Below are 16,037 nucleotides of genomic sequence, written 5' to 3' on the forward strand. Positions count from 1 at the left end.
AGTACTAGACTACAGAAAAAAACTGAACTGCCCGTGCTTGTTGCCTTCATTATGAGTTTATTACTTTTTAAATGCAATCTAATATCATAACATCTAATATCCTAACATCTTATTGTTTTTAATACTATGCACAGTTCACATCCTCAGTGGCCCGCTAGGTGTTGCTGTTGTATTTTTATACTGTCAGAAGCCTCACGGTAAGATTAAACATGAGCTATGTGAGTGAAATGCACACTTTCTCAGTTTTGCTAAAGTAACAGATTATTCGGGGAGAACTGCATTTATCAAGAACGGATTTATTTATTTATTCTATAATTTTGTGTTAACCTGTCAAAGGCAGCAGTTTTTGGAGCCACTGGAATCTAAAAGCTGCTGTCTTGGTCACTAACACTGAAGTCTATTTTTGCATCAGTTCTTAGCTGTAGATAAAAATACTTCCGATCGGTGTTTAGTGTAGCTGTAATCAGATAATACTGCTTATTACCTCACATTTGAAACTGATTACCAGGCAGTTGTCTGGTTATATCTGAGCCTCTCTGGGCTGGACTCTGAGTGTTGCCGATAAATATGGCTGTAAATTACCATGGTGGTGTGTAGAGGCAAAATTACAAAAATTGTCTTTTTTAGTTATTTTATCAGATATGGGAGATGTCCCACTGCTCTGTTAAAGTAACAAACAGAGCAACGGGACATCTCTTAAAAAGGTCATTTATCAAGACTGTTCCTCCCAGTTTCCTGCAGATTGTATTATTTATTGTCTATTGAAAAAGTTTCCTTGTAGCTGCTCGCATCATTAAAGCGATCTCACTCCCTCTGTGCAGTCTCCACATGTCCCTCAGTGCCCAGGGCCAGACTATGGTGTCAGCGCTGGTCTTCAGCACTCTGCTGTGGCTCTCCCTCATCCTCGCCCTCAGGTTCTGCCTCAAACTGCTGCTGTCCTACCACCAGTGGATGTTTGAAAAGCACGGCCGGATGTCTAACACCACCAAAGTCTGGGTGGTAAGCCACGTTCCTGCTCGGTCCCACAGCTTCCTCCAGAGGCTGCTGTGTAATATTTATGTTGGATAACATGAACCAAAAGCACATTGATTATTTTTAGGCTGAATGGTTCCATGTTATAGTGTTGTGTGGGTTTTTTCTTTTCAAGCACATAACACGTCCAAAAATGCTGCAAACATGAAATGATGTAAAGCTGTTTTAAACATGTTTCTCTGATTTGAAAGAGTAACAGTCTCACTGGATTGTTTGCTTTGCCTCATTCTTGTAGTTTAATTCCTTTTAAGTGGGGCTTGTTCGAGCTTCTGAGCTCGTCTGTTATCTACAGTAGATGGCAGCACACTCTGTCAAGCCTGCAGAGCCCTGACTGGGAGAAAAAATTCAACTACTGCTGGTGATGATTTACAGCAACACTTAATACTCGCTTAAGCGTGAGTTTTGCTTGGAAGTAGGAATGTTCATCTGATCTTGGAGGATTGGTCCATGGAGTCTGGTTTTGAAAATCATGATGATTAAATAAACAGCTCCAGTTTTTCAGTCTTGGATCGGAGCAGTATCTGCCTCCTAGCTGGAAGAGAACTTTGAAAGGGAGCTTTACTTTAAAGAAACTGTGATAAAGATCGCACCCAGCCCTCTCTAATATTCAAAGACTGAGGGTTTTTGTTGTAAAAGGTAGAAAATCTCTTTTAGGGATAAGATTACATTTTCTTATTGAAAGCACGCTGTCTGTAATGACCGTCTAAAACTGTCTCCCCTCTTTGACCTCTGTTTCTTTCAGCCTCTGGTGAGGTTGCTGTCAAGCAGGAAGCCTTTGCTGTACAGCTATCAGTCGTCTCTACCTCACCTCCCCGTTCCAGCCATCCAAGACACCGTGAGCAGGGTGAGCGTGAACATACACCTGAACACATGGTGGCACATTTAAGTTTGTTTTCTCTCCCCATCCTTATCCTTATCATCTTGTATTCAAGAATCAGATTAACGCTGCCTGAATGTTTGCTGTTATCAGTACTTGGAGTCGGTGCGCCCTCTGCTGACGGACCCGGAGTTTAAACGCATGTCAGACCTGGCCAATGAGTTTGAGTCGAATCTGGGGAACCGCCTCCAACGCTACCTGAAACTTAAAGCTCTGTGGGCCACCAATTATGTAGGTATTCAGCAGGAAGTACACCCAGTGCAGCTGACAGCGAGGGGTACAGGAGGGTGTATTGACTAACCCAGAGTTACTCATGCTCAAGGGCAACACACGCTGACCTTTGTCCAAACTAAATGAATTGACTCTGTATACAAACAAAAAACAATCTTCTTCACTGCATAATATCATTTTTATAATTAAACAAATTACTAAACTTTACAATTTCCCCAATAATTCCATGAATATGAATTTGTGCATGGCTGCTTTTTTTTTTTTTTAACCTTGCCAGAGCAGGTGCAGCAGGTTTATATAACAACACAAATGTCGGTTATTTTCATCATTTCTCCAGCTTGTTAACAACTTCACCAGGTCACAGGACATGCCCATCATTTAGCTGCTTTGATCCTGAAGCTTCCGGCTCTGAGCTTTGAATGAGTTAAATGTGTTTGTGGTGGTTCTGCTGCAGTTTTGACAAACACTTTGTGTCACTCACAGTGAGTCGCTTCACAGCCTTCATATTAATGTGAAGGTGCCACAAATGTTTCCTGTGCTCGCCTGGTAGTGCAGAAAAGTATAGCAGCATCTTAATGATTATTTAAAGCATATACAGCGGTCCCTCATTCATCACCGGGGTTATGTTTTAAGAATAACCCACGATAGGTGAAATCTGCGAAGTAGCCAACTTTATTTTTTACAATTATTATAATGTTTTAAGGCTGTAAACCCCTCCCTACACACTTTATACACTTTTCTCAGACAGGCACGAACATTTTCACACTTTTCTCTCTTGTTTAAACTCTCAAAGTTCAAACCTTTGTAGAAAAATAAGTCCAGTATTATAGACGGAAACCAAAGGAATACGCAGGTGGCAACATTTCATCAACATTGTTGTGTTTGTTGGGAAGAAGGCTTATAAACATACAGTACTGCACTTAGTCACACTGCTGGTGATCTAAGATTTATGTAAATTTGACAAGCTGAATGCATTCTTTACTGTACAGGAAACATGGCACGAGATTGGCTGTAGATCATTGTCAAACAATCAGGACGCAGAACACAATGTGCTGTATTTATAAAATAAAAAAAATCTGCGAAAGGTGAACCGCGATATAGCGAGGGAGAACTGTAACGCATAAGTTCAGTATTTGCATCTTTATTAATGAAAGTACTTCAAACGCTTGGGCACAGTAAACTTTTACTTGAGTAAACGTTCTTTTGCCAGCTCTGTAATCTGTGAGTGACAACTGACAGAAGTGACGCAGTACTTATTTAAAAAGCAAATTGTTGTTGTTGTCCTCCTTGTAAATCGTCACGACCTCTGTTATCACTACAATACGTCCTCACGTCCTGGTGTTTGAACTTTTTAAACTTGAGGAGCTGCGTCTTGTTCGGGTGCTGAGTTTGACTGTTACAGGTTTGAGTCACTGCTCTGTGGTGCACGGTCAGTGTGCCCTTACTGACACAGCTGATGCATAATGTAATTTATCCCTTTTTATTTGCAAGTTTTCTTATAAAGCTTGCAACTGTAAAGCAATACATTTTGCAATTTTTAATCCTCATGCTTTGTGCTCCTGGTTTGAAAAGAACAAAGACTTTAGATTCCTGTTTTGGCTCTAGGTGAGTGACTGGTGGGAGGAATACGTCTATTTAAGGAGCCGAGGTCCCATAATGGTCAACAGTAACTACTATGGAATGGTAACCACTGCTTCTTTATACAATTACATGTTTACATTCTGAGCTAAGGTTAGGAGTTATATTAAAGTCAGAATGTTTTATTTTCTTTACCCGTGATCCTGATGTGATCCTGATTAAATCTACACCTCATATCCTGTTGTCATTTTTAAACCTGAGCTTCCTGTCAGTCCAGCTCAACCTTTTAGCCTTATCTTGTTGGCTGTGTTTTTAGAGAGACGAGGGAATCATCCAACATTTCATTCTCCTTCCTCTGGTTCTAAATCAAAAATCTTCTGATAGTTGTCTTTTATTTAAATCTATCCCTTGTGTGGTCCTTCCAGGATTTTCTGTACGTGACACCAACCTCAGTGCAGGCGGCCAGGGCAGGGAACACGATCACTGCCCTGCTGCTCTACCGCCGCAAGGTGAACCGGGAGGAACTGAAGCCGGTGAGGCTGCACACATTTCTGCAGATTGGAAAAATAATGCGATGGAGTGGGTTTGCGTCTGTTGCGCTGTTTGTTTTTAAAATTAATAAAAATAAAATTTCTGATGATACCTGTCACTGTCAGAAGTTTGCATCAGTAATCTTAAAAAGGTCAGTGTCTCTCAGGCTGAAATGATGAGCTCCTGTTTTATTATGTTGACCAGAATGTATTCAAAGTTCAGATTCAGTTTTAATACAGAGGGATTCAATGGAAATATTGCATTAATATTGTGGCATTGCTTTTAAACACATGGTCTCAGATGTAATTGGACTGATCAGAATAAAAGACAAGTTTTTTTTCTCAAAGATATTTTTATTAAATTGAAGTAACAAAGAAAAACAGATGCACACAGAATTGTTAAACAACAAACAAGTAGGTTTCACAATGACTGTTTGAACTGAATCAGAATCAGAAATACTTTAATCCCGAAGGAAATTATGGGTTACAGCAGGCAGCATGCTAAATGGCACATGCAAAGAAACCCTATGACCAAACATACTTTACACAAACATTACATTAGGGAGACATGTCAGAGAGAGAGACTGGTGGGAAAAAAACAACGAAAATACACAACATGAGGTGAGAGGAGGGGAAAAACCTCCACTCAGACTGAGCTCCTAATGGGAGAACAGTTTGAGAACAGAAAAAAACACCCCAGCACAAAAAGCACATGACTGTCAGTACACCACAGACACACAAGATGAGCAACAGGGGTGAGTAAAGGGTGAGGGAGAGCCGGTGTAGACAGCACATGCTTGTGTGTATCCTGAGTTTAGCTGAGAGAGTGTCCTTGGCCCAGCCAGGCTAAGTAAACAGTCTTCCAGCCGACCCAGGTGGCTTTGCGTGGGATAGGAAGGAACAGAATACAGAATAATGACACACTCACATATCTTGTAATTGCGTTAAGCAGTTTACCCCCCTACCCATACCACATAGTAGCCCTATCCCTCAGGACAAGTACAAAAACAAGAAACAGAAACAAAAAACGCCATTGCAAGTACAACAGGACAAAGCAGAACAAAATAAAACAAACACACAAAAAACATAAAGGCCCCTTCACAGCAGAAACAGCTGCTAACTAAAAGCCAAGGATGCAGAATTTGTTGCGCTGGCTGCTGAGCTCTGTGGGGTTTTGCGGCACCTCTACGTGTACTAGATGCGCCTGCTCCCTGTCGTTTCTATCTCTGTTGAAAAGGCTCTGGAGTAGCCCATACTGGGGGTCTCTGTATAAGCAGGTTAACCTGTGACACAAAAAATAACCGAACTCGGACACACACAGACTGTTTTCCTTCGTGGTGATGAAGGAAATTGCTGGGCTGGCATGTAAAAAGGCATTTATTCTTTTAGGACCTACAGCTCAGTAAAGCACCCCTCCAACTGTTCTCTGATTGAATTGTTAATAAAATTAAATTGAATTTCACCAATTTGGTCAGTTTTCAGGATACAAGCTCAACCTATATAAAAGTGAGTTGTTTCCTGTGGATGGAAGGGCACCAGTGTATGACTATACTAACCTCCACTTTAAAATAGCAGGAGATCAGTTTACATGTAAAAATATAACGATATGCTCTGACTTGGTTCTGTGGTGGGTCTTAAAGGGTTAAAGTTATCCATTAAGGTGCTTTCCTGCGGGAAGGTGTAATGTTGACAGTAAAAAGTCCTAAACTTATCATTAATTTTGGAAGGTAGTCCACAGCCCATTGTGTAATATGGGTGCACATGCCTTTGATAGTCAGTTTATTCTGGCAGTGACTCTTGTTTCGTGAGGTACTGCAGAACCTTTGATGTGCTCCAAAATCGTCTGTCTACTACCCACCTTGCTTTTTTACAGCTCCCCTTTAAAGCGAGAGCAACGGAAGGGTGCAGCCATCTGTGTAGGCTGTATTTAGTGGTCAGTGGCTGTTGTGTGGCTGCTGATTTCCATTGATTCAAATAACAATGGGTTGTGTTATCTAAGGGTCTAATGTCCATCTAAAACAAATGGAAAATAGCCAGTGTGTTTGTGTCTTTGTGCTGTAGAGCCGCGTTCCGGGTACCGTCATCCCCCTGTGTGCTGCTCAGTGTGAGAGGATGTTCAACACAACGCGCACACCAGGAGTCGAGACTGGTAACAAACACACACATACTCAGAGTAGATGCAGCACATAAACATGCACTTTGATTGTTGCAGTTGTATTTCTCTCGCTCAAGTGTCTTTAATAAGGGAAGCTGTTTCTCTGCTAAATTCTATTGATTGCTGTTCTTCTATTATATGCTCATTTTATTTCTATTACCTGAAGCCGGATATTCAGGATATGAGGATATTGAAGTAGCATTATTGAAGTATGGTATTGAAGTTCATTATCAGGTACTAAATTATCATCGGAGGCTGATGCGCTCTTACACTCAGACATGCCCGGGCTTGTCTTTTTACACACTTTAGGCAATGTAAACACATCTCATGGTTATATCTTATTGTTGTTGCAGACTGTATAATATGCCACGGCCCTACTCTTTTTCACAGATGTGCTCCAGCACTGGCTAGACAGCGAGTTTGTAGCAGTGTACCACAGGGGGCGCTATTTTCGCCTGTGGGTGTACCGGGCAGGCCGCCTGCTGTCCCCCAGGGAGATTGAAGACCAGATCCAGAGAATCCTGGATGACGCTTCACCCCCGCTTCCTGGAGAGGAGAAGCTGGGAGCTCTCACTGCTGGAGACAGGTGCGTACAAAGTGGCAGCCCCCTATCATCCTGATATGCTTACTACTGGCTCCAAAAATTTGACATGGCACACTGTGCTGCTGTTGGAATTTTCTAAATGTCGGGGAAAAGCGGGTGACGTCACATGCCTTTTTATCCCTTTTTATATACAGGCTATAGAAGGCAATTTTGATACATTTTCTAACTTGACTAACTGAAATATTTGGGAGAAATATGAACAGGTTCTAGTCTGTATTTAAGGGTTATTGATAAGAGGTTCTTTAAAACTGAATAAACCTTTTAAGGTTAAAATAAACTATTTTCTTTCATTAAAATAAAATAATTAAATTTTTTTTATTTCTTTACTGAAACACAGCCAGTTTGTATAAAGCTGTTTGAACCTGCTGTCTTTATATTTAGCAGGTTGCTCAGAGGCAGCTACAGCGCGACCACTGGATGGCACCATAATATACTAATCAGAGCTCTTTACTGATACATATGATTAGTTATACCAGAGGTTCCCAAACTTTTTTGCTGGGCCCCCCTTGTTTTACAAGAAAAATGTTCGCGCCCCCCCCCTTCTCGCACGTGCGCACGCACGCACGCATCCTCCAACCGCACACGCCCATATTTTGCTCCATTTTGGTTTATTTAACACCTCAAACATTTAGTAAACAATTAAGCAAATACAAGTAATCTGCAATAAATTACAGGTAGTAATAAAATAATAGCCTATGTGTGTTTGTGCTGGCAATCATGAGAAATAAGTGTGCTGGTGAACTGTTTGCCTTTGACATGTGGAAAAAAACCCACACGAAACACCCACATGTCAGTGTGTTGTTTCTTAATGCCCTCACTGATAGAAATCTATGCATACTGATTTTCTTTGATAAGCTCACATGATTTAACTTTCAATTGCGCTTTTCTCCAAAGGCCATTAAGACTTGGCATATATGCATGTCTCCCTCTCTTCAGGATTCCCTGTTGTGATTAAAGCTAAATATTGTTGTGTATGTTAAATCTGTTTTAGACTGGGTGTCTTTAGCAGGCGCTCCCATCCTGTTACTAGTCTCGTGCTGGTTTGTTTTCTGGTATGATCAGTATTGTGCAGAATTTACAAAAAGATGGAAATGACATCAGAACTACAGTCTGGATATTGTGCTGCCTGCACATTATGCATGGCTTAAAGCAAACAAAGTGTGAAAAGTGCCACCGACGTGCTTAGCAGGAACAGTCCAATGAGCCTTTGCATTAATGGCCCGTCCGTCAAGCTGTGTGTATTACTAAAGTAGTGAGCCGACCAGCAAATCCGACACAGTACGAGATCTTAGAAAACATCACTGGGCTTTTGTCCAAGAACTGTCATCTGATTTTGACATTTGCAGCACATGCTGATGTCTTTGACTGTGTGGAAACTTTGTTGGAAGCTTCAGTCTGCTTGATGGAAACAATAGTTTGATGTTTTGTGAGTTTTCAGATTGTCTTAAGTTATCTTAGAGTGGACTAAGTAGTTGAGAAGGATGCAGTGTTTAGTGAAGTACGTTTTCTCATGATTGTTATGGAGCGTCTGCAGTTTCCGCTGAGTTGAGCCTTCTGTGAACTTTCTCCACTTCCGAGGCTCTTTTAGTACTTTGTTTTAGGACAATTGTGCAAAAAGACTTGCTGACTGTGAGTACAGACCCGTGAGCAAAGCAATGATTTATAATATATATATGTCATCTCCTCCCAGAATCCCTTGGGCTCAGATGAGGAAGCAGTACTTCAGCTCTGGGGTCAACAAGAGATCGCTGGATATCATTGAGAGGGCGGCCTTCTTTGTAACCTTGGATGACGAGGAGCAAGGCATGAGGGGAGATGACCCAGAGGGGAACTTGGACAGCTATGCCAAGTCTCTGCTTCATGGGAAATGTTATGACAGGTGAGGAGGTCACTAAGGAACCTGTGTGGGGAGGGGTTTTATGGATCTGGTATATTTAAAACGGTGTTTGGTGCCTTCAAGAGCCTAACTGCAGTAAGCATTGTATAAAAATTGGAAAGTGAAGGTAGATTTGTAGCATTATTTGGTTCATCATGGAGACAAAAGATACTTCATCACATCACCACTTCGAGTAGAATACATACCCAAGGGAATGCTCTGGGAATCCTGTGGCAACTGATCGCTTCATAGTCCGTCCATGTAAGAATGATGTAATGTGATGCTGATGTTTTCCACATAGGAAAAATGATCTTTATCTCCATGCATATAAGATCTTGGCTAATCGTGGTCCATCTTATTGTAAAGACCTGAAAGTACCATGTTACTCCAAACAAGTACTTCACTCAGTGCCTCCGAGGATATTTAAAAGTAGGATGAGGTAGCACCTTCAGCCTTTAGGCCCCTCTTCAGCTCCAAGTTTGGATTAGTGAGACGGACACTTTCTCTGCATTTAAGATTAGGTTTAAACTTTCCATTTTTATAAAGCATATAGTTAGGGCTGAGTCACATGACCCTTAACACCCCATGCCTTAGTTGCAGGGGGAGAGTGTTGCCAAGTGCTAGCTCATATCATTGGACTTTCTTGTAGGGGCTTTCCCTCGCAGTATAAAGTGCCATGAGGTGACTGTTGTTTTGATTTGGACACTTAATAGGGACAAATTTGATAACTACTGCAAAAAATGGACTGAATTTACTAAACTATTGAGCTCAGATTGTAAGAGTGGAAGAGTACTCCACACGCATGCCTGCACACACACCAAACATCTCCACCTGTGCTAGACACTTTTTTATGCTTTGTTTTGGTGTCTTTTGTCAGTTCATTCAATCGTGTCAAAAACATACTGGTTAGCGTGGCAAGATTTGTACATAATAATGGCTGGTTTCACCTGAAATACCAACAGAGTAGTACACAGGATGGCAGGAGATTAGTGAAGTGAAACAAAAATATAGTAATCAGTAGAGCAGGGCGATATGACCAAAAATATTTATCACGATATACATTTGAAAATTTGCGATAACGATATAACTGACGACATAATTGACCCTAGACAAAATACTTTACAACTCCACAACTTTATTAGTGCAAAAACCCCATCAATGTATTTTCACTTAAACAAGCAGCTGTTTTTTATGTGCATTAAAGTTATATAAAAATTTAACAGTGCAAATGCAAATTCCTTGCTGACAGTTTAACCAAAAGGCATTTCCAGTGGAAACTGGCCGACATATCCTCAGCATAACCATGTATAATATTCACAAAACTTAAAAAGAGGTTATACACACACAATACGGTAACATTATGTTGAAGCACAGTACGTATCACTCCGCGAGGCTCCGCCTACGATAGCCGTAATGCTCCAACAATCCATCAAGCGGTGCGGCTTCGTAGCTTAGCAAACATTTGACAGATTTTGGAGCGCCGTGTACATGAAATCGTTTCGAGGTCAGTAAACACAACCAGAGTTCATACATAAGGCACACGGGATTATAAGGGGCTCTGTCGATTTTCAGAAAAATCAAAGGATTGATTTTAAGTGCGCTGTATTTTCCAAACAACACGGTAATAACGACGGCCCGCTAGCATGCGCTACCAAAAATAGTGCTTTGTTGTGTATCTGACGGACGAAAGCTAAACCAGTTCCACACCACTGAAGTTGCAGCATTTTTACAAACCAACTCTGGTTCATCCGTTTCATTTAATGATCCACTTTCGCTCTTCTCGTTCTGCGTCGCCGCCATGTACGTATGTAAACAAAGGCACTGCGTGTTTTACCCATAGTCTATCGCCATATTTCATTTTCCTATCGTTACCCGACATTACACCGGTATTACCGTGAACGGTATGATATAGCCCAGCCCTAGTAATCAGTTTCTAATGTTTAGCTTTTGTTGTCTTATGACAGATGCTGTCAGCTGCTATGTGTATCTAGTCATCTTTCTTGCAAAACAGTGTAACGGGATTTCAGCTGCTCAGTGAGTCACACCTGGCAAAAAACTTGTGATGCTAACAGTAATACTTACATCTCTGGAGAATAAATGTGCATTACTAGGAGTTCAGGACTGAGGTCACAGAATCATTCCTCCGCAGCAACATGTCTGTGATTACTCCACTTCTCACAGGCCTCAGGCTGCCAAGGATTCTCCTTTGGTTTGTGATGGTGACAAAAACCACTATCAGACATGTAAAAATAAAGGATTGTGATGAATCCTTTATTTAATCCTTTACTTTCTTCATTGAAATTCAGCTACAGACACCAAACAGACACCTGAGGCTGATTTGGACTCCACACAGGAAACCTTGACAGAAAGGATTGACAGATTTAAAGCTTTCTGTGTGGGGGATGGTGCGTGGAGCAGTTTGTCTCACAGGGTAGTTGTCTAAACTAAATGCGTTTTAAGAATACAAGGAAAAATAAGATGCATATCTGCATGGCATCGGTATCATTGTTGTGACACTGGTTATAGACCTGCCCTGTTCCAATCTGTTTTGTCTGGTCTAAAGCCAGGATTCTTATTTCTGCATCTGCGACTCGACTCGGGTGTCCTTTACACAAGCTGTGGCAACACGCATCTCCTTTTATGCTTTATCTTCTCTCCTCTCCCAGGTGGTTTGATAAATCCTTCTCCGTTGTGATCTACAAGAATGGGAAGAGTGGGCTGAATGCAGAGCACTCCTGGGCTGATGCACCAACTGTAGCGCACCTTTGGGAGGTGATCCTTGGTCTTATTTCTGAATTTGTGCTGACATGCATTTATCACACAGGGATAGCACAGCTGCAAGTTGAAAGTTCCAGATGGAGCCAGTTCCAGGAACTGGCTGTGTTAAAAGAATCTGATTGTGTTACAGTATTATCTTAGAAAGCACAGCAAAGAGGAAGTGACACTTACGGGGACACAATCAGACTTGAACTAATGGCCTTCAACACCCACCATTTTTACCACAGTGAGATAAAAGCAAGACTAAAACATGCTATCTGATAATATTAGCAGCATTTATTAATTTGACTTGATATAAGAAGCAAAACTACTAAGACTGCAGAAATCTGTGTTTCAGTTACATGATGATGTTTAAGAATGAACATTTCTAACCCTGGGTTAAGAAGAGAGGAGAGCAGAGATTATCTTTAGGCAGCAGTATGGTTTCACGCTGAGAAAGAGCACCTTAAACTGCACGTTTGATGGTGGATGGTGGAGAATGTCAGAAGGAGCTGCACTGAGAAAGCGTATGATGGGGTACCAAAAGAGGAATTTTCATTGGACAGATTTAGAAATGAGTACGTCAGAGGAACCGCTTGGGTCGAGCATTTTGGAGGAAAGGCTGAGATGCTTTGGACATGTGCAGGGGAGAGATGGTGGATATATCAGATATAAGCAATGTTCCCTCTAAGCTACTCTCTGATTGCGCACTGCTGGCACGTCTCTGCGCACAGAAAATCTGCGTTGCGCACAAAAAAAAATCTAACCTGAACTGAAATTAAAGTTAAAACTTTAACAATCCTGTTTTGCAGTGTTAGTCAGTGACTGGCTGCTCCTGTATGGGATCAGAACGATGCCACCTTATCCCATAGTCCAGCCAATAATGCGATTCACATTCGTATATACGCAGCCAATCAACGTGGTTGACAGGATATGACAGCGTCCTTATGTGCCCACACCGGTGTTTTAGCAAAGCGGCTGATGTGGAGTGAAGCCACGTTAATGACAATGTGTACAACCATTGGAGTTGTGAGCAGGACAGACGGAACAACTGACGGAGAAAGTGTGGACTTTATATTTTTAAATTGTGTTGATCGGCCACGTAAAACCAGAGTTATGATAAAATATCTGCAATGTTTGGTTTTCTTCCTGAATACTGTCGTTGTTTATATTTACTGCAGGAAGAAACGGTAAAAACGGCGTTTTATAAGGAAAACGCTCGAAAAAAACCCAGCCTTTCCTATTGGTGGAAAAATGTACCATGTCGACCAATCAAAAAATGATATAGCAACATGTTGTTTAGGGAGGGGGAAGTTTTAGGAGTGACGGCAGTGTTTTGAGATGTGAGAGATTTGTGACTTTTAGTACAAATCTTGTGTAGTGAGTGTGTAGTGAGTGTGTAGTGTAGTCAGTAGTGTTGTTGTGTGTCAGAACAATGAGGCGACTGCTGAGTGTTACAGGTGTTGCAGCAGTGATACATCTGCTGCTGTCAGGCCTGCAGGTATCAGGCTGATGTTCTCCTTCATCTCATAGTGGACAGGAATCAAATCTGGATCAAATCTGGCATCAGATTTGATGCAGAACTTCTGATTGTTCTGTAAATAGTTTGAAATGTTTGTTTAAAAAAACGCCTTGGCTGCATTTTTAGGTAATGTTTTCAAAATTGGAGTTCAAGTAATTTTTACTTCCAATAGTGTTAACATGCTACACAGGTCATGAAGAAGATTTATTTTCATTTTCATTGTAAGTGGGCTGAAGCAGTTAATTAAAAGTCGTCTAACATAAATGCTGTAATTTGATTATTTTAATAAACATGTAACTTGGATGCTGGCGTGACCACAGTGCACACGTCTGCTGTCGCTCACAGTGGTCCAAGGGACGCTCAGGGAGTTTGTGCGTTCGCTCACACACATGAAAAATTAGAGGGAACATTGAATATAGGATGTTAAATATGGAGCTGCCAGTCAGGAGGAGAAGAGGAGGACCTCAGAGGAGCTTCATGGATGTAGTGAAAGGAGGACGTGCAGGCGGTTGGTGTGCTGGAATAGAGAGGGTTAGCTGCAGCCAATGATCGGGCAGCTAAAAAGAATAGAGTGCATTCATGTGTATATCACATACACATGAATGCATCATGTTTGTCTGAGCTCATTTTAAATATTCTACTTTAAGTAGCTTCTTCTTTTGGCCAGTGGTAAAGAAATATTTGATCCTTGAGTTCATTTGTTAAGCTTTGATGTTGCCAGCTAGCCTGAATTATGCACCAAGGGTCTTACCATTGTTATCTGGTTTAGTCTGAAAATCCAAAAACTCTAGACTTTCTGTAGTTTCCTGTCTATAAAGGTTTCCAAATGTTGCGCTGTTGATTCTGGCTTAATAAGTCCAGCTTGTCACAGATTTTGTGGTTTGTTTGATGCAGTGTTGCAAACCTAACTCTGCTCTTTAGAGAGAACAGACTTCGTCCTGGCAACTTTTCCAAAATTAGTTCCGTCTTTTTGTAATTGGGCTGTCATGAAATGTAACATTTAATGTTAACAATTGTAGATAATCAGTTAATCAAGTGCATTAGCAGCAACTTAAAAAATGCTTATGCTGAGTTTTCAAGCACTCATCATCTCTCTTGTATTTTTGTGTCGTCCATTAAAAAAAACCTTTTTTCCCCTTTTATAATGGGGTACATTTTTGCAAGTATTGGCTGTGCTAACTCTCATACTAAGTCTCAATAATCTTTTCCTTCACTATTATTTTTTCCTCCAGTACACGCTGGCCACAGATGCCTTCCAGCTAGGCTACACCGAGGACGGCCACTGTAAAGGTGATGTGGAGCCTTCTCTACCCCAACCTCAGAGACTTGTCCTGGAACATCCCGGCAGAGGTAGAATGCTGGGCAACATGTGTGTGTCTGATTAGTGTGAAACTGCCCTCACTTGTCTCAAGATAGGGCAACGTAACTCGCTGGAATCTCGTGTGTATATACGATGTATGCACGTAGTCTTGACACCATGTTAGACCATCTTGCCCTTACAGACTCTAGTCTGATGTACATCAGATGTGATTTAAGTCTCACTGTTTAGTCTGTGAAGGTTCTCCGTCATGCAGGTGATCATAGTCTAAGGAGCTTGGAAAAAAAGGCATCTGGAACTTCTTGAAGTTACTTGAAGACGTTTCACCTCTTATCTGAGAAGCTTTCAGTTTTAGGGTCAAATGGTGGAGTGTCTCCCCAAGAGGGTCATAAACCCCCCGTTGATCCTCTACCTTATCGCACAAGTCGAGGTGTAGGTCACAGTCAGCCAGGGTTTCGGGTGAGCTCACTGTGAACCTAGCCGCACCCCATCATATGATTTCCTGAAGTCAAAAGGCCCAGGGTGTGAGTGGGCATAAAGGCGTCTGGGAAATGATCTCGAAACTGGATTATAGAGACACAGTTGGTGTCGTAAGCCAGCGCCTCTGTTCAAAGATGGTCGTTCACAGTGGACATAGATGATTTCTATGAATTGAATGTCTTTCCATTTGAACAGTCCTGGGTTGGCTTTGCATTTCTTGATCATGGTTCCCGTTCTTCTCTGCAGCGTTTTTTGTGTTGAAGAATATTATCCTGAAATCTGTAAGGGATTTTTTGCATTTTTTTTCACTTGCAGTCAGATTACCAGGTGGTGGTTAACCAGTCTCTGAGGCCTGCGTGACTGAGCCCTTGGCTGACAGCGAGAGCACGTCAGAAGTATAAGACCAGACTCAGCAGTTTGAGGGGTGAATTTTTAATTCTAATCCCACAACATTAACCGATGTGCAATAATGACCCCATCTTCCTCATCAGGATTGAGTGAAACTATTCTAAACTATAACTTTCACTGTCACTGAAGCGAGTTATAATTGAACTGGGAGATTTCCTACTGCTTTCCAGTCAGGTCATCAGGGAGAGCAGGCAAACTTCACACAGGAACAGTTTGAGGTTTCAACCACAAACCTAACTACTCTATTCTACTGATATGCTAATAATTGTGTTAGCATGGGTTCGTTTCCAGTTCAACTGTCACTTTGCATTTTGAGAAAGAGTTCCGGTCTCACTCCCAAACCGTCTAAGCTGTGAGGTTACGTCCACAGCAGAAGCTTTTTAGCTCAAAATGATACTTGTCATGGTGCTAAATGCTGTCAACAGGGTGGGAGGAAGGCAGGTGCAGTTCAGCAGTGAGGGCTCAAGGGTCGCGAAGTATCGAACAACTCTGCTGCCCTCTTTCCTTGAGCTGTTTTCACTCTGGTTTTCTTTTTTGTTTTTATGAACTTTGTTCAAGTTTCTCCATGCTAGCATTAAAACAGTGTTTCTGTACTGCTCCCTCTGCCTTTGCAAGTGTTTGAATAAAGTAAAAGATATTGTGGGCCGTGGCAACACTCACAGCTATGAC

General features: G+C 41.5%; 1 pseudogene; it reads left to right on the forward strand.

Annotated features, from left to right (window-relative positions):
- The window catches only part of LOC113019946 (carnitine O-palmitoyltransferase 1, liver isoform-like), a 34,373-nt pseudogene extending 19,053 nt beyond the window's left edge, over nucleotides 1–15,320 (forward strand).
- Nucleotides 15,321–16,037: the final 717 nt, after the last annotated feature.

This window comes from Astatotilapia calliptera, chromosome 4, assembly GCF_900246225.1.
Source record: "Astatotilapia calliptera chromosome 4, fAstCal1.2, whole genome shotgun sequence".
NCBI classification, from domain to species: domain Eukaryota; kingdom Metazoa; phylum Chordata; class Actinopteri; order Cichliformes; family Cichlidae; genus Astatotilapia; species Astatotilapia calliptera.